The 17,773-nt window shown below is 38.2% G+C and overlaps 3 long non-coding RNA genes and 1 pseudogene across 6 annotated transcripts; 1 reads left to right on the forward strand and 3 right to left on the reverse strand.

Moving 5' to 3' along the window:
* Positions 1 to 255: 255 nt before the first annotated feature.
* Positions 256 to 1,633, reverse strand: LOC133710810 (uncharacterized). The gene is made up of 2 exons (XR_009846872.1): positions 1,569 to 1,633; positions 256 to 1,247 (listed from the first exon to the last, which is right to left on the reverse strand). It is a non-coding gene; the product is annotated as an uncharacterized LOC133710810 (long non-coding RNA).
* A 1,149-nt stretch (positions 1,634 to 2,782) lies between these two features.
* Positions 2,783 to 5,347, reverse strand: LOC133710809 (uncharacterized). Of its 4 annotated transcripts, none has more exons than XR_009846871.1 (5): positions 5,042 to 5,347; positions 4,230 to 4,916; positions 3,798 to 3,914; positions 3,087 to 3,399; positions 2,783 to 2,940 (listed from the first exon to the last, which is right to left on the reverse strand). It is a non-coding gene; the product is annotated as an uncharacterized LOC133710809 (long non-coding RNA). The 4 variants fall into 4 exon arrangements; XR_009846870.1 differs by having other exon boundaries at positions 4,230 to 4,342; positions 4,917 to 5,347; XR_009846869.1 differs by having other exon boundaries at positions 3,087 to 3,378; positions 4,230 to 5,347.
* Positions 5,348 to 5,839: 492 nt separating this feature from the next.
* Positions 5,840 to 8,120, reverse strand: LOC133711918 (meiotic recombination protein DMC1 homolog; annotated as a pseudogene).
* Positions 8,121 to 15,863: 7,743 nt separating this feature from the next.
* On the forward strand, positions 15,864 to 16,873 carry LOC133708662 (uncharacterized). The gene is made up of 2 exons (XR_009845937.1): positions 15,864 to 16,500; positions 16,580 to 16,873. It is a non-coding gene; the product is annotated as an uncharacterized LOC133708662 (long non-coding RNA).
* Positions 16,874 to 17,773: the final 900 nt, after the last annotated feature.

Consider the following 17,773-nt stretch of genomic DNA (forward strand, 5'->3'; position numbering starts at 1 on the left):
ATCATAGAAATTTGTATACCAATTTGTCATGTTCTTTTGCATTAATTCATCATGAACATGTATTTCGTGCCCTGGGTCACGGGCACAATGTATTTCGTGACTCAGAGAATGAAAATATACACTAAAAAGCAGTGAATAGTAGGTGACCCAGTGACCCAACGGGTGAACTTGCTCTTAGGAGAGGATCCTCTCCCCTTGTTCTTCTTTCTTTGCAATTTCTCTTTTACTGTACACTTGCCAAGGACTTTCTCCTCACTTTTTCTTTTTAGACTTGGACGAAAATTTTCTAGGAAGACTGTTTCTTTTTCTTTTTCTTTTTTCAGAGGTGATGACTTGGAAGACTTGAATTGTTTCTTTTTCTTCTTCTTTTTTGAGAGGGTTGTTTCTTTTTCTTCTTCTTTTTTGAGAGGGTGATGACTTAGAAGACGAGGAAATTATCTAGAAACTGCGTATACTTTGTTTGGGTTCCATGTATGTTCTATGGAGGAGATTGCATTTAAAATCGTATGGCAATCTCAAGGACACACTACGGAATGCTAACGAAATTTAACTTCACAAGGTAACAAAAACACTGTTATTCGATGTGAAACAACCTCACCAGTCACCATACAGCAGCAGCACCATGGTGATAGTAATTTGCTACTTCCTTAGAGTTACAAAACAAGGAAATCAAAAAGACACATGCCCTTAGTCTTAGCATCGGTTACAAGTATTTACATCTCATTTTTAGAACTCAACTAAGCATCGTTAACTGCAGAAGACTTGTTAGAAAGAGCCTTTGATATTGCCCTTATGGTATTTGGAGTTGTCCTGCAGCAGCCTCCAAATAGGGAAGCCCCAGCCTCACGCCACTTCTCTATGACTATTTCTGCAAACTCTTCATCAACCCGCCCAGTCGATGGCTGCAATGAAAAGCACATGCGGTCAAGACTTTTTCACAAACATGTCAATTCAACATTATTTTCATCCATGGAACAGTTCATCATATACAGGGAAGATCGGTTTCATATTTTTACCAACAAATGGTACAAGATTCACCATCTGGTAATATAACATTAAATCTGACAAAAGAACATTACTTTGTAATTATACCATGAATAAAATGATCCAAACCCGGATGCTATAGCTGAAAGAGTAGGGCAAGCACTGTGCATTCATATAGAAGTACACTTACCACCCATTGCTTGCTCCGACCAACAAATGGTCTCACCACTGTTTCTGTATATCACGATTGCTTCGCTTGTTACCTGCAAATTTGATAGGCAAGGAACATTAATTATATGAAAATGTTAAGGGGCTAACTTACAAATGCTAATTTATTCCAATTAACCTAAGAAAATGAGCTATTCATCCAGTGTCCTGTTCATTTCATTGAACTGGTTTCTGATTGTAGAATTATGATCAATTAAAACCTAAATAAAAACTTAATACGAATACTACACTATTAATCTGAAACTGAATAGTTGTTATACTTCCTCTAAGTTACAAAACAATGAAGAAGGAAAGGTATTTATTCTAAGAGGATTACACATACACACTTATGGATCTGTTTTGATGAATAGACATACTTGTTGGAGAGAGCTTGATCCTGCAGCAGCCTCTAAATACACTCATGCCACTTGCTTATGACTGTTGGGATACAGGCAGTCAGAGTGTCAGACTGTTTGAAGAACACCTTAGAAATCAAAATTGCCATGAGTTAAAGGAACCGTATATTAAGATCCAAGTTTTTCATAATATAAGTATTAAGTAGTAGTTGCTTCTGTTTCTTATGGTGCCAGTAGACCTTGTAAATGGTAATCCAGATTGGCGCTAGATACTGCATATGTGCTACTGAATTGATGCAAATAATTAATGCTTGCTTGCATGAATCTACAACAGAGGCAAACTGCCAAACTCCAAGAAAGTAACTACTCACAGCATCAATTCCATCCTTAGAAACAATGAAAACCAACTCCTTCTTCCTCAAGAAGTTCAGCACACCTGCCACATCACCTAGAAGCAGATACTTTGCCAAAACCAGGCTAGAACTTCTGATACCAAAAAATTGTTGTATATGAGTTTGACAAATTGATCTAAATAAAAGATGACCGAAACACCCTCATCTTAGGTTTTCTGACATTGAGCTCAGCATTATGTATAGCCCTAACACTTTCCAATACTCATGGCATGCAAATCATATCTGTCATATATGCTAGGAAGATTCTCCCTAGGGTAATGAACTTCATTCCATTTTCTTAATCCATGTTCACAACAGGGCACAAGGCCTTATACATTAAGGCGAATAAAGCATATTACCTTTGCCTCTAATTTATTCGGTGTTGTCTCAAATGCAATTAGATGAGCAACAGAGTTGGCCAGAATCTGAACCCTTTCCCTGTGGAAATCTTTCAATGCTTCTTGAGTCACAGCATCGCCACAGTTGCCACTACAAAGAAATAATCCATTTAGAATCAGAAAGGCGAATAAAGCATATTACCTTTGCCTCTAATTTATTCGGTGTCGTCTCAAATGCAATTAGATGAGCAACAGAGTTGGCCAGAATCTGAACCCTTTCCCTGTGGAAATCTTTCAATGCTTCTTGAGTCACTGCATCGCCACAGTTGCCACTACAAAGAAATAATCCATTTAGAATCAGAACCCAAGATCAATGATCCTTATATAAAGTTATAAACAATGTACAATAAATTAATATGCAGAGATATCACCATTTTAGTGTTCCATGTCCAAATCATATATAGTAAACATACAGAAGTCATATGTTGATTTAACTCACCTAAACTCGGAACCATCAGCCCAATAGGCTCCACAGCTTCCCACAGATGCCGCAACTAGAACTGGATGTCTTGAAGGCTTTCCTGTGTCCACAATTTCCCAAGAACCTTTGGTGCATTTGTCATAGTAAATTTCTCATGCCTCGATTGCAATTCTACAATTTTCCTGAACAGAGATCAATAACATAATCATAATCAGCAAATTGCGCTAATCTAAAGAGCGATACTATTTGCTTCACGGTAAATATGTTGAACCTGAATAAAATCAAAAGCCTGCATATAATCCTTACAACCATCCAGTATTTGACTAACCTTAGAGTTATCCTCCCCTTGAAGATTCAGCACAGCAAGCAACTGAGCACAATCACTTTCTACCTCAACATGTCTCCAACTCTGGTGAATAGCCACAAGCAAGCCTGCTCTACAAGCTTCTGCCTCGCTTTGGATTGCAGGAAGATGCCTAGAGAAGGCGCCCTTCAAGCCTCCTGAAGAGTCAGAAAATCACCCCCACTCCTCCATGCCATTCTCTCTAGCATAGGCACCATCAATATTCAATCTAAGATAGCTTCTTGGTGGAGCACCCCACTGCACTACCCTGGCATGACTGTGATTAATCTTAGTATCACTGCATTCATTAGGATTCACAAAGATTCGTTCATTGTTTCTATAACATCTGAGTTTAAGCTATGAGACATGAAAGTTTAATCACATAATCAAAGTCTGATACAAAGAATACATCATACAAAGGGTTTGGACCATATCTAGAAAGAAAGAAAAAAGAGAGAAAGTACAGAGCGTCATTATGTTCCCTACTGAACGATTTAACCACAAGCTATGTGATTAAATAGAAGTACTAAGTAGAAGTAGTTGCTTCTCTTTCTTACAATGCCACTAGAGCTTGTGAATGGTAGTCCAGATTGGTGCTAGCTACTGAATATGTGCTGCTGAATTTATGTAAATAATTAATTCTTATTTGCATGAATCTACAACAGAGGCAAACTCCAAGAAAAAGTAACTACTCACAGTATCAATTCCATCCTTAGACACAATGAAAAACAATTCTTCTTCCTCACGAAGGTCAGCGCACATCTGCCGCATCACCTTGAAGCAAGATACTTAGCCAAAGCCAGGCTAGAACTTCTGATACCAAAAATTGTTGTCTGTGAGTTTGACAAATTATTGACAATACTTATTTATGAAATTCCAAGTTGTACTCTGTAGAGGAAAATTTAATGTGCTTGTGGCATGCACATATACCAGGAAGATTTTTCTTAAAGTGATACATTTCATATTCCATGTGCTTGATCCATGGACCATGTGGATGATGCAACATCATTCCTTTTAAACATGAGATGTTTTGATAAAATTGTAAACAATAACATACGGGAGCTTGATCCTAGAATTACTAGGAAAAGAGCATAGGCAAGAGTACAACTAGAGGAGAATAGCATATACCTTTGCTTCTACCTCATTGGCGGTCGTCTCTAATTCAGTTAGATCAGCAATCAGCATGTAGCCAACTTGGCCAGATTGTGTAACCTTTCTGAATGGAAAATCTATAGTCCCCACTGCAAATGGAAAAGACAAACAAATTGAATGATATCAATCACCTAGCAGCATAGTAACAAAATGAAAGCAGAGAAAAAGAACCATAATACAAACTTTAATAATGGATCATATCAACCAAGTTGTATGAACTAATCTGCATGTCCTAGCTAGCTGATTACCACCATTATTCTCCTACAACAAAGGAATCAATTGAGGGCTGCTACAAACAATTTTGACGTAGCCATTATTTCACGTAGCCAATCTCAGGCTCCTACCAGATCCAAAGCACCATGCTACTAATAGCCATTATAGGATTATTATGGTAACTATTATATTATGGAAATGCTTTTATCAGAGGAGTTTGTAGACAGTAGACAGGTAATTAAGTTTTAGTTGCTGATAGCCATTAGTTGGCTTGAAAGAATCTTCATGATCATATGCTTCTGCATTTTCTCATATCATGTGCTAGCATCAATGCCTCAACTCCAAGGAAAAGATAGAAAAGCGAAGAAGGATGATTTGCTTGCCCGTGCACAGGGCTCGGACATCTTCTGTTGTTTTAGGAACAACCTCAAAGAAAGCTTTGGAACTCACCTGTAAATGACAAGCAGAAGGAACAAAGATTACTCCTTTAGTTTGAAGAAAATTGCACCGAGATAAAAGTCGCAGCAGATGCATATTCCAGAAAGAAAGGAAAAGAGAGAGAGAGAGAGAGAGACATGGAGAGCCAGTATGTTCCCTTCTGAATTTAGTCTCATAGATTAAGGATGAATTTAATTTCCTGTAGTCTCATTGCCCCTGAAGTACGGCTCAGAGATAATGGAGGCATACTAGGGATTGGGTTTAATCCCGGCAACCACCATCTCCAAAAACAAAGAAAACAGCCTCCTTTGGCATGTTCCTCCAACCATAACCACAAATCAAACTAGTCCACGACACAACGTTTCTCTCAAGCATTTCATCAAACACCTTCCGGGCATAATCCAAGTCCCCGCATTCTGCATAGAAATGAATCAAAGTATTATTCCCAATATAATAGACATTCTACTATTATATATAAATATGAAAGCAGTTCAATTCAGTCTAAAGTTGAGCTTTTCCTCGCATAATATCCCTATATTTCAAAAGATAGAGACACCATATCTACTTTGCTTTTTTCTCTACAACAGAAGAGAAAAAGAACGAAGAAAGGGGAAAATGTAGGTATATGCTCTTTGCCCACTATATTGTTCCAGAAATCTCGATTTTGATCTCTTGCTGTAAAATTGAAGTTTAAACCTAGTTTTCATTGAACAAGAAGCATATTCTATCAAATGTTTGTACTAAGTCGAATATAATGATCAGATCAGATCATAACTACTCTATACCACGCCTCTTCTCTCTGCATATCAGTGCCATATTTGCTAAAAAGTTAATATCAGTGCCATATATTTTTTACAAACTATGATTATATAGAGCATGATATTATTGTCTTACAGTATTTTGTTCCTTTTTGTGTCATGGAAAGGCGTTGCACTTCAATCCTCTGTATCTGCAATGCCTTCTCTAGTTATCTCAAAGCTGTTCGTTTGGGTTAAGAATAACAATTCATAGTCATGGTACATGCATAGTCTCAGTCACAGCATGATGCGGGTAATGATAAAAGTCATACGAAATATAAATGAAACAGATGAGAAGGATATCGCTTCAGGCTTAGGCAGGTCTAGGGCATCAAACACCTTGCAGACACGCTGTTCCCCTTTGCCTTTTCTAAAGATGAGCTTTGTGGTCGCTGCATGGGCAATCACATGACCTCCTGCTGGTTTCTTTGGATCAGAAATGAATAATACTCCGCCATGGTCAGCTGTAACTGCACAGTCATGAGATTCACCACGAGCCTCTAACTTGCATCAAATTACTATATAATCCACTCAAAGAATAACAATTAAAAAAATTATCCATGATTGAGATCAAAAGGGTCTTTGAGTTTGGTCACTGATTTACCTTCGTTGGTAATGTAGACACTAACATTAAATTCCTCAGCAATCTTTAGTATCGGAAAAGCATCTGTGCAACTTTTTGCTAAAGAAAAAGAATAGAGAGGAAGGCATAAGATTTAAATCAGTTTATATTTTATTTGGTCTGACAGATTTAAAATGATAGTGCATGAGACTATATATTGCAGGGAATCTGTGAAACTGACCTGGCAATCTGCAGGCTCTCTCCCAGTATAATCAACACGAAAAAGAGAAATCACTGAGTCCACAATATGAAAAACATGAACACATAGCGGTCAATCTTCAAGGCCTCTTGATACTTATACCATAACAGAGTTCTGGCAAGTACTGAAGTCCTTACCAGAAGTCTGAACGGCTATTTAGCCATTTTTGCAGCCAAGAAGCATATTATCCTGATGCTCATATGTACAAGCATGAGGATACACAATGATCTTTTGAGTCACAGAAAATGTCAAGCTTAGTTCACATTCATGTATCAACATTGTCATTTGTTCTAGCGAAAGTATGTATATAGTTTGAGTATTACATTGTCGAGGACAGCTTCTGGGTCCAACTTGAATCTTACAGCAATAGTTCTAATTTGCTCACGGCAGCTGCAAGTGGACTTAGTCAATTAAGAAGAAAACATTCTTATATTGGTGGTATTTGATGAGGATAAAAGCTACATGAAACGTACTTTAGGTGGGATGGACAAAGAAAAAGGATACTAAGTTCCCTCAGTGTCAATGTAAGCAACCTTTCCATTCCCTCCATGCATGTTAGTAGGAAGCTGAAAAATAGCAGACAAGCTCAGTCGGCAAGGCTTGATGTAAATTATCTGATATTTGAATCAAACTGCATGTTTAAGTATGGAAATCTTAGGCTAGCTACTAGTTTATTATGTGAAAAGACCAAATATGGGATGCACAGTTGTAAAAGCAGTATTGGCATTCAGCTTTACTTGGCATGGCATTGCAGCAGTCCAAAACTCACAACTATCACTTTTTCGGTAACCATGCTTCTTAATGGACTCTGTATAGTTTCTATGATAATCAAACTGAATGATATGCAAGATGACTTTTTCATAGTCAATGTAAACTTAACATTTCACTACTGAAATGCCACAACAAAATTTTGGACATTGGTGACATAATTTCCGGTATGCTAAGACAGTTAGACAGTCATAACTTAAGGAGAGAGACAAACCTGTGTAGTTACACTGAGTGTGTGAGCAAGCTCCGTTTTCCCAGACCTGAAATCAGTGTTTAGGTTTGAGAAAAGCAATGGCACCAGTGATACTCTGATGAAAAATTTCAGATTTTAGACTCAAAGAAACAGTGCTCACCCAAATTCTCCAATGACGTCAGTGATTGCACGAGTTTCAACCCCACCTGCAATTTATTAACAAAAGAATCAAATGCAAACAAACTATTGAGCATAATAGCACAAGATTACCGCCTAATAGATCATCAATTGCTTTGCTCCCAGTCGTTATGCGAAGTATGGACCTCCTCTAGACCAAAAAAAATTAAAAATTTACAAAAATCAAATAATTAGATTCACAATAATTATTCATATAACTATGAACTTCAAGTAATATATGCACAACTCTGAAAAGAATAAAAAGTTTCACTTTTGTAATAAGCAAGTTAACAGTCTAAATCCACACTTACCACTATCTTCTGAACAAGGGTTACCGGCTTTAATTTCCAAGCAAGCCTTTTTTCCTCTAAAAGATGCTCCACAAATGAGCTTTAGTCCATACATCTTTTTTAGCTCCAGAAGAACATGAGACAGATGATAGGAGCATTATATGCGACATTTTAATTGTTAATCTCTCTATATTTTGTTTAGTTATTCTCTTAACACTATCATTTCTAACTTAGTTTAGTGTTTTTACGTACTTTTGAGTCTAAAATGAAGGCAAGGAGGAAATGGTGCATAAATGATCAGAAATGGAGAAATGAATCATTCCCAATCCTACTAGGAAAAGGAATCCCAGTTGAAGTAGGAATCTTTAGTCAACTAGGAGTCAAGCTAGGAGAAATGACAAAAATGACAAATGCTAGAATCCCAGTTGGACAAAGAAACCCATTCCTACCAAGAAAAGGAAACTTGATGTGACTAGGAATCCCTATTGAACAAGGAGAGCTTCGAAAGGTTCCAGAACATCTCGGAAAAGAAGAGTCCTAATTGGACTAGGAAACTTGTTGGCATGAGGAGTCTTGATGATACCAGTATACCTGGGAAGGCTAGGAGATGATATGGCTTCAAGATGACTCGAGAATGTACAAGAATGTTTTAGAAGACACAAGTTGGCGTCATATATATACGAATTAAGATGGGCTTTAAAACGTCCAAGTGGAAAAGCCTGGCCCAAAGATTGAAGCATGTGACATCCATGTGATATTCTAGGATGCTCTTGATGTCTCAAAGGAATAATTTTTCTAATATGGTTATGAAAAATGAAGAAGATTCATGAAGATTTCGGCAAAGAGTAAAAAAAGGAGAGTTTCAAAAAAAAATCTACTTCGTGAGCAATCAGGAAAAGAAAATAAAGAGAATATTTATCAATTAAGGTTTCTTGATTGCATAATATTTACTTGTTGGCCGAAATAAAGTCTAGGTACATGGAAGTTTTCGGCAATGCTCCTCATTTCTAGATTCAAGTTTGATCTCTACTTCCTTTGGAATATTTTGATTGGTCAGATGATGCAGAACAAGTAGAGAAAGACTTTGACACCTTACTTTTCCAACCACTATATATAGAGGGAATGTGAGACGTTAAAATCATCATCAACCCCAGAATTAAAATTGTAAATCCTCCCCTCTCTCTCAAAATTTCGGCATATTCCTTTGTGCAAGTCTTGAAGCCGTGAAGCAACATCATCCACTCCTTGCCATAGCATCTACCTTGCCTCCATCCTTTTGAAGATCATCTTGCGTTCTTGAAGTTCTTTAAAAGTGTAACCATGACCATAAACTCTTTGTTTTCGGTTTCTTGTTCTTGTAAAACAATTCGAATTCTTTCTTTATTTAAATGGAGATTTCGATTCTTTGTTATGATTGAGTTTGTGTATTGATGTTTAGTTTCCAATAATCATGAAGCATGAAAACGTTTTAGGTTTCTACAAACATAAATTGCGATTTCTATATGTAATGAATTTAGATTGTTGATTTTGTGCTTCAATCCGACCGTTTATATGTTTTGTCATCCACTCCTTGCCATAGCATCATCCACTACTTGCCTCCATCCTTTTGAAGATCATCTTGCATTCTTGAAGTTCTTTAAAAGTGTAACCATGACCAGAGCCGTCTCAAACTTTTCGGAGGCCCTGTGCGAAAGTTTAAGATGCGGCCCTCCAAACTTCAATCTTATATGAAATTTATAATCGAACAAACTCACAATGTAAAATCAAATAACCAATAATATATGATCAATATAGCCTACAAAAGAGGCTAAATATTCAATACAAACATAAAGTTTGCAGCAAAAAATAATTACAAAAAGATGCTTTGATCTGAAACCCTCAAAATAACACATTCTAGCAGTGTTGATTGATATTCATTTGAAAATCCATCTCCTTGCCTTCTTACCTGCAAACTGATCAATTAGCTTATCACAATTTTGTGTTCTAATTTTGAACCGTGCAAACAAGAACAAAAATCAAGATTACTCTTTCAATAAAATTAGTATCAAAACTCGGAAATCTAACTGTAAACCTAACCAGGTATCCAAAAGATCCCCAAATTTAGATATCGGAAAATCGGAAATGACTAAAGCAACAAGCTTTCAAGTGAGTTTGAATTTCCAAAAACAAATCAAAGCATTCATCCAAGCTGTAATTGCAGGAAACAAGATCAATAAGCTTGAAATCAAGAAGAGATAGTCAAATTCATCGGAAAACCTAACAGAGTGAAAGAAAGAAAAGATGACCTGAGGCGAAGGAGTCAATGAGGGAATCGTCCTCGCAGGAAACGTCGATGAGGCTGAGGAGTCTGGGTTGGGTGTCGTTCTTGTTGAGCAAGTCGGAATCTTTGATGAGAGGCTAAGTAGAGAGGTACTAAGGTCGAATGGTCGATGAGAATTGACGAGAGGAGAGCTGGAAGAGAGACAGAACGCAGAAAAAAGAGGAGGATAAGGGTTGGTCGTGTGGCACGGTGGCACCTAATTTCATCTTCAATTTTTAATATTAATTTATTTAAATATAAAACCATGAAAAACAAAAATGGGCCCTCTAAATTGAGAGGTAGGTGTCAGGTGTGTGAAGTTGTGAACGAAGAAAAAGGATTATGGGGCCCTATTTTATATTATTTATAGTTTTTAATATTTATTAATATATACATAAAACACATAAAAAAAAAAAAAAATTGGGGCCCTCTCAATTAGGGGCCCTGTGCTGTTGCTCTTGTTGCACATGTTGAGAGCCGGCCCTGACCATGACCATAAACTCTTTGTTTTCGGTTTCTTGTTCTTGTAAAACAATTCGAATTCTTTCTTTGTTTAAATGGATATTTCGATTCTTTGTTATGATTGAGTTTGTGTATTGATGTTTAGTTTCCAATAACCATGAAGCATGAAAACGTTTTAGGTTTCAACAAACATAAATTGCGATTTCTATATGTAATGAATTTAGATTGTTGATTTTGTGCTTCAATCCGACCGTTATGTGTTTTGTGTTCTTTGATGGCCAGCTTAGAATATTGAGCATGTAATTGAATCCAAATTAAGATATGCTAGCATTCTAGGTCTTAATTGCTAAGTGAAAAACTTATAGTTCCTTAGGAAAATCAACAATAAGTCTTGCATGCTTGTATGACGTTTCAACTTGTGTTCTTGGCTTAAATCAATCAAACTTTCTATGATCTTCATGAGTTAAATATGTTTTGTTAGTGAGTAGCATTCTATGACTAGCATTGTATGTTTAATATGATTAACTATGGTGCGTTCATCTAGTTAATTAAGGGAAGTAATAAGGACTTTGTATGCGTTCATCTCTCTGTTCTTGATTGATTTCTATCTTCATCATGTTTTGATTCAAAAATTTATGATTTGATATTCTATTTTTGTGTTAATGGTTGATAATTACATCTTACCTCTTTTCCATCCCATATTCCTATTTTGATTCATGGTTTGATCGATCACTTAGGTTATATAGTTAGATTTAAATACAAACTCTTAGAAATCCCCCCTTATCTTGTAATTTTCGTAAATATATATACACTTTGTTTTATTTTTGTTTCATACTTTGTGAATAATACTTATTTATTTAATATTTTTGACAGGAACAATCCCCAGCTTAGAATGATCCCTACTTACTCATACTAATATCTTATGTAGGGTTAACTTTGAGCACTCACTTTGAGCATGTCAACAGAGGAAGCGCTTGATCACTAAAATGTTCGAACAACTGTTTTTTCACAAATACTCTTCCAAATAAGTCCTTGTACCTGAGTTCCCTCCTGGTCTGGTTGAAATGATTCAATGCATTGCACACAAACTTCAAGCCAACCGCTGCATTAGATTCATCATCATACATATCTTTCTGGTTCTCGTAGATATTAACAAGTGTTTGTCTAAGTCCATGCTTCGGGTTTGCTGAATTCACTCTAGCGCCTACTCCCTCATTAGCAATGTTTTGAACTGTGAGAAACATCTCCCAGCCTTTAATTTTGTCGTGCTCTCTCAGCGTATCAAACCATGTGACCATGTAGTCCACCCTACCAACCTCATCTTTCAGTAGTATATGATCATATATAATCACGTAGTCTATCTTGGTTTTGTTTACCTTCTTCACTTTCCCAATAAAATCAAGAAATTTTGCTATGTTTAGCTCATAACCTACAAACATTGATGTAATAGTTTCCTGGAAAGACTTGTCCAGGTCTCTGTCTCATTTCTTTGGGGGAGGGAGCATCACCACTCCATTAACTATTTTCAGCTTTTTATTGCTGAAATCTCCGCAAGTTTGTCCGATACTCAAAATCCATCTCATGAGAACGTTCCGGATGATGGTTATGTCCAAGAGACATCTTTGGAGGACGTTCCATCGTTAGAACCTACCCGTGGGAATATAGAGATCTCGATCAATTACACTAGTGTACATGAGACGTGGGATAGAAGCTTTATCATAGTAGATGATGTGTTCGCATATTCTGTTGCACGAAAATTAATTGAGACCGATGATATCAAACCTCGCTCCGTTGAGGAATGCCAACGTAGAGCAGATTGGCCTAAATGGAAAGATGCGATCCAGGTTGAGTTGGACTCACTAACAAAGAGAACGGTGTTTGGGCTGGTAGAAAGCGTAATGAGTATTATTAAATAGGTCTTTGTTAGATATCTCCGTAAGTTTGGAATAAAACCTGTTGGATATAAATGAGTCTTTGTTAGAAAGCATAATGAGATAAACGAGATTATAAGATATAAAGCTCGCCTTGTGGCGTAAGTAGGGCTGGGCGTTTAAGCCCAAAAACTCGCAAACCCGGACCGGCCTGTCAAAGCCCGGCCCGAATCAGGCCTGTCAAACCCCGACCTGTTCGGGCCAGGCCCTATTTTTTTCGACACCAAAACGGTTCAAGCCGGGCCTGCAATTTCCAAGTTACGGTTCAGGCCGGGCCCTGCCTTTCAAGGTTGGAAAAGCCCGTTTAGGCCCGTCTTAGTTAAAAGAGACAGATGTCCATGTATTATTGGACTTAATATAAGGCTCAAAATCTCTACCATAGGATCAGATACACTAAATTGTTTCTCACTCAAATACCAAATGACTAGATGTCTAAACCTATAATCAATCTCAGCCATTTGACCCATTTCTTCGCAAGAGTAGAGAGGCCGCCTCCTTCACCCAGCTAGGCAGCTCCTCCGCCTCCTTTAGTCATCCTTCCTAGCTCCTCCGATCTGAACCTGATCTAAACCCAGCTCGGCAGCTCCTCCGCCTCCTTTAGTCGTCCTTCTGAACCCAGCTCCTCCGCCTCCTTCAGTCATCCTTCCCAGCTCCTCCGATCTGAACCCAACTCCTCCGCCTCCGCCTCCTCCTCCACTCTTTCTCTCACTCTCTCTCTCCCCGCGCACACTGAGAGACGCCGAGAGCCCGAGACTTCTTTCTCTTTCTATATACTTAATCAATCCCAGCCATCTCTTCGCAAACCCAATCTGAACCTAGAGAGTAGAGAGGCCGCCGTCAATCAGTGCTTCCGAAACCCGATCTGAACCCAGCGCCTCCGCCTCCGCCATATCCACGAACGCTGTGAGTTTCTTTCTCTCAGTTTGTTTGATTCTTTCTCTTTCTCTTAATCTCTTTGTATCTCTGTTCAAGTGTTCATATGTTGTGATATTCTGTTACAGTGAAGTTTGTTGTTTGATTTTGGAGGTGTCTGAAAACGGAGTTGTGATTGTGGCTTAAGAAGCTCGAACTGATAGTCCTGAATGAAAGTATGAAAGTATAAAACTGGTTTTTGGGCCCGAAAGCTCGGAAACCCGGAAACCTGGCCCGAACAAAAACGGGCCGGTCCCTGTAGGTGCCAAAACGGGCTTTAGGCCCGAACCGTAAAAAACGGGCCGGGTCCGGGCCCAGTGAAATTTTTGTTGGGCCCGGCCCGTGCCCAGCCCTAGGTGCAAGGCTTTTCACAATGCCTTAAAATCGACTATAAGGAATATTCTCCCGTAATGGACATCATAACGTTCCGCTACCTTGTCATTTTGGTAATTTCCAAAAAACTGAATATGCAACTTATGGATGTGGTCACAGCGTATCTCTATGGGGATCTAGATACATAAATTTATATGAAGGTCCTGAATGGACTTCAATTACCCAAGTCAAGTGGTTCTAGACCACGGAGTGCGTTTGCTATAAGGTTGCGACGCTCACTGTATGGATTGAAACAATCCGGATGGATGTGGTATAATCATCTAAGTGACTACTTGATTGGAAGAGGGTATGTGAATAGTGAATTATGCCCAAGCGTTTTTATTAAGAAAACAAGTTCCGGATTTGCAATAGTCGCGGTCTATGTCGATGACATGAATATTATTGGGACTCTTGATGAGTTAAAGGAAACTGTTAAATACTTGAAATCCGAATTCGAGATGAAAGATTTTGGGAAAACACGGTTTTGTCTCGATTTGAAACTTGAGCACCGTGATAGTGGGATTCTGATTCATCAATCAGCTTATACCCAAAAGATGCTCAGGTGTTTTAATATGGATAAAGTTCATCCTGTTAGCACTCCCATGATTGGTCACAGCCTAGATCTAAGGAATGATCCATTTCACCCAAAGGATGATGGTGAAATTATTTTAGAGGCTGAAGTTGTAATACCCGAGTCATCGTAAATTGTTGGTGACACGTCATTATAACAAAGAATATCCTCAATAAAAAACAGAGACCATGAGAAAATATAATTAATATTTTCTCATTATCTTAATGGATTTTGAGAGTCATTTTGAGGCTGAAATAATCTAAGTTTTTTTTTTCCTTTTTCCTTGTTATCCATCAGTCCCTTAGCAAATAAGGATTTTATTATGTGATTGTCCATCCAAACATGGTCTTAAAGAAATATATGTGGCAAATTATGAGCCATTGATTTGTTTGCCGACATTAGTAAACTACATGAATAAATAAAATGGATTAAGAGGGATCGAGAGGGAAAGGGAGAATAGAAAAAAAAGACAAAGGAAGACTGGATCTCTTTGGAACTCGGAGGAATACTCCCTTTGATAGGGAGCTCTAGAAGTTGAAGGCTTCTGACCCCTTTCGGTGACTCAACGACCCGCGATGGGTCTCCATCGGAAATCGTCCGTCCAACCACGACGTGGTGACGCACCGATCTCATTCAATTTCTCTCCTCGCCGAGGTTCTACCTTCAGTCTTGGTTTGCTGGGCGAGGTAGAAGTATCGAAGCTCGAAAGGTTTTGGTATTCCGGCGACGGTTGGTTGTACATGAGGGGAGAAGGTTGGTCCTCTCGTCAAGATCTATGACCTGGTATAGTTGTTTCTCAATTTAATTGAGTTTTGAACAAATTGGTGTTTTGGGGCAAATCAATCTCCTTTCCACTCAAAAATCGGGATTATTTTCAAATAACTTCGAGGTCGGGATGTTACAGAAGTGCCGTACCTAAGTGCAATATGCGCATTTTAGGGGCTACCTTATTCAACATTTGCTGATGGTCTCATACAACCACATAAACAACCCTTCTTGCGTCTTTCACTACTACTTCTGCCACTGTAAATAAAATTCCTAAGACCTGTTCTACTCACATAAAACCCATGCCTCCCTTTCTTTTTCTTTTCACCCTCCAATTTCACCAAAACATATTGGATGTTCTGCAACTTTGTTAGAATTTGTGGCTTTGATACCACTGTTGGAATTTGGTGCGGAAGCTTTAGGAGTAGTGAGCTAGGACAATGTGTTTAGGATTTTAGTTTTGGGAGCAAGAATTTGGGAGAAGGAGTTTAGTGAGGAGATGGTTTAGTTAAAACAGAGGAGGTATTCAATTGAAACAGAGGAGCTGAGCTCTTAATTGATGCTTCTTAATTGATTGATTAGTTCATTGATTGGCTAGTTTATTTCTTAATTAGAAGAGTACATGCAGATACATATTTATAGAGATGGTCAACCGACTTCCTTGCTAGCCCACCGACTTTCTTTACTTCCATCGACTCAATTTACAATTATCAATTACATTCTAGACTTTTCTACAACCTGATTATATTCCAACTTGCATGATTCTTCTAGATATTTTCTACTATGATTTGATAATTCTAGATCAATCTACAAGCTCTAGATTAATCTAGGTAATTTGAGAACAGTTTAGAACACTCCAATGAGCATTACTGTTTTAACAAACTCAAACTGCAACCTTCCAATCTTCTCAGATCCTTTCCATGCTTGTTCAGTTACTCTCTGTCTGCGGACTTTTCCAGCCTCCAACTCTATGGAAGTCTGCTCGTCCAAAGATGGAAACTCTTCAACATTCTTTTTCAACTGATCATTAATATCCACCAGCTGCACAACCGCGTCCTCAACTTTCGTGTAACTGTCTTTTCACTATTTCGTATTCAGAGCTAACTCTTCTTGTTGGTCTCCACATTCTTATGCAAGTCTTGCACAGACGTTTGCAGACTCATCAGTTTCTGAGCATCAGAAGCAAGCCTCTCCAAGATCTTTTCCTTCTTGCCATCATGACTTGGTTGTCGAATACTGTAGGACACCTCCACCTTGTGCCTGATGAATACTGTAATCAGATACTGATTTATTGCATTGTCCATCTATGGATTGTAGGTTCATGGTGATGAAGATGTTGGGACCAAGGTTGAGAGGCCTGCAGAAGAAGCAGTCCCTGAGGCACCAGTTGAGATTGTTGGAGCTTAGAAATTGCCTGTGTTTAGAGTTGTTCCATTATGTCCTGTGAACTTGAATACCGTGTTACTTGTTGCTTTATGTTCCAGCAGCTTGCGAACAAGAATGTCGTTTTGACTTAAATTTTGTGCTATAATTCTAAATACCTGAATTTTATGAAATTTTGTGCTTTATGTTCTATCTTGCGAACAAGAATGATTCTGTTTTGCGTTATTATTATTGGTCCGTGACCAAGTTTGGCTGCCATATAATGGTTAAAAAGGTGCTTCCCCTCCACCACAGTTGAGGAACTGAGACCTTATAAATGAGGTTTTCTGGAAGAGTAAGAAACACGTGTTAAAAAGTGCTGCTGCGCCCTTGCTTTGCAGCATGCATTTGCATTAGCTCTTCATTTCCGATACCTGAGTAGAAAAATGAGATTCCATTAGCTTTTTGATACTTGGAAAAAATGAGATTCTCAAGAGGGGTGTCTTGTTTTTGCAGAGATGGGGTATATATGTCTTGTTTAAGAAAAAGCTATGGAATAACCCCTCTTTGCAGATAACCGGTCAATCTCACCCCATTTTATAAATCAGAAAGAAAGAGTGTTTAGCACTACGGGGACGATCACAGTCACTACAGATTTGCAATGCATACAGGGAAAATCCATAAACCGTATTAAAAGGGATTCACTCCATCACCGATTGATACCTTGAGTTAAATACTGACAGGAACATCTCATGCAGTAATGGCAACTGGAACTCAGCATAATAGAGATACCAATTAAGAACTCGAGAAAACCACAGTTGATGTATGACTTGACGGTGTTTTCAAGAACTTCTCTGTTTTCGCCAATTAGGGGTATGCAAGAGTTTGACACCCTGCACAAGTAATTCCACGGTTCTATTAAACTTTAAAGCTTCTGTCCCTCCAATGGCTCACAATGGCTGGACATGCTGGTGAAGAGCATCAACTGTATAAGGTTATGGGATGGGAAGTGGGTAGCAGGTTAGTCTCTGAAATGGACGAACAAGAATTGGTGATGGACGCAGGCAAAAATCCCAGAAAATGGATGGAGAATTGGGCATTGGATGCAGAGTCACATTACCAAAAACTTTGTATTATAAAAAGTTGTAC

The sequence above is a fragment of the Rosa rugosa genome, chromosome 5 (genome assembly GCF_958449725.1).
Source record: "Rosa rugosa chromosome 5, drRosRugo1.1, whole genome shotgun sequence".
Lineage (NCBI taxonomy): Eukaryota > Viridiplantae > Streptophyta > Magnoliopsida > Rosales > Rosaceae > Rosa > Rosa rugosa.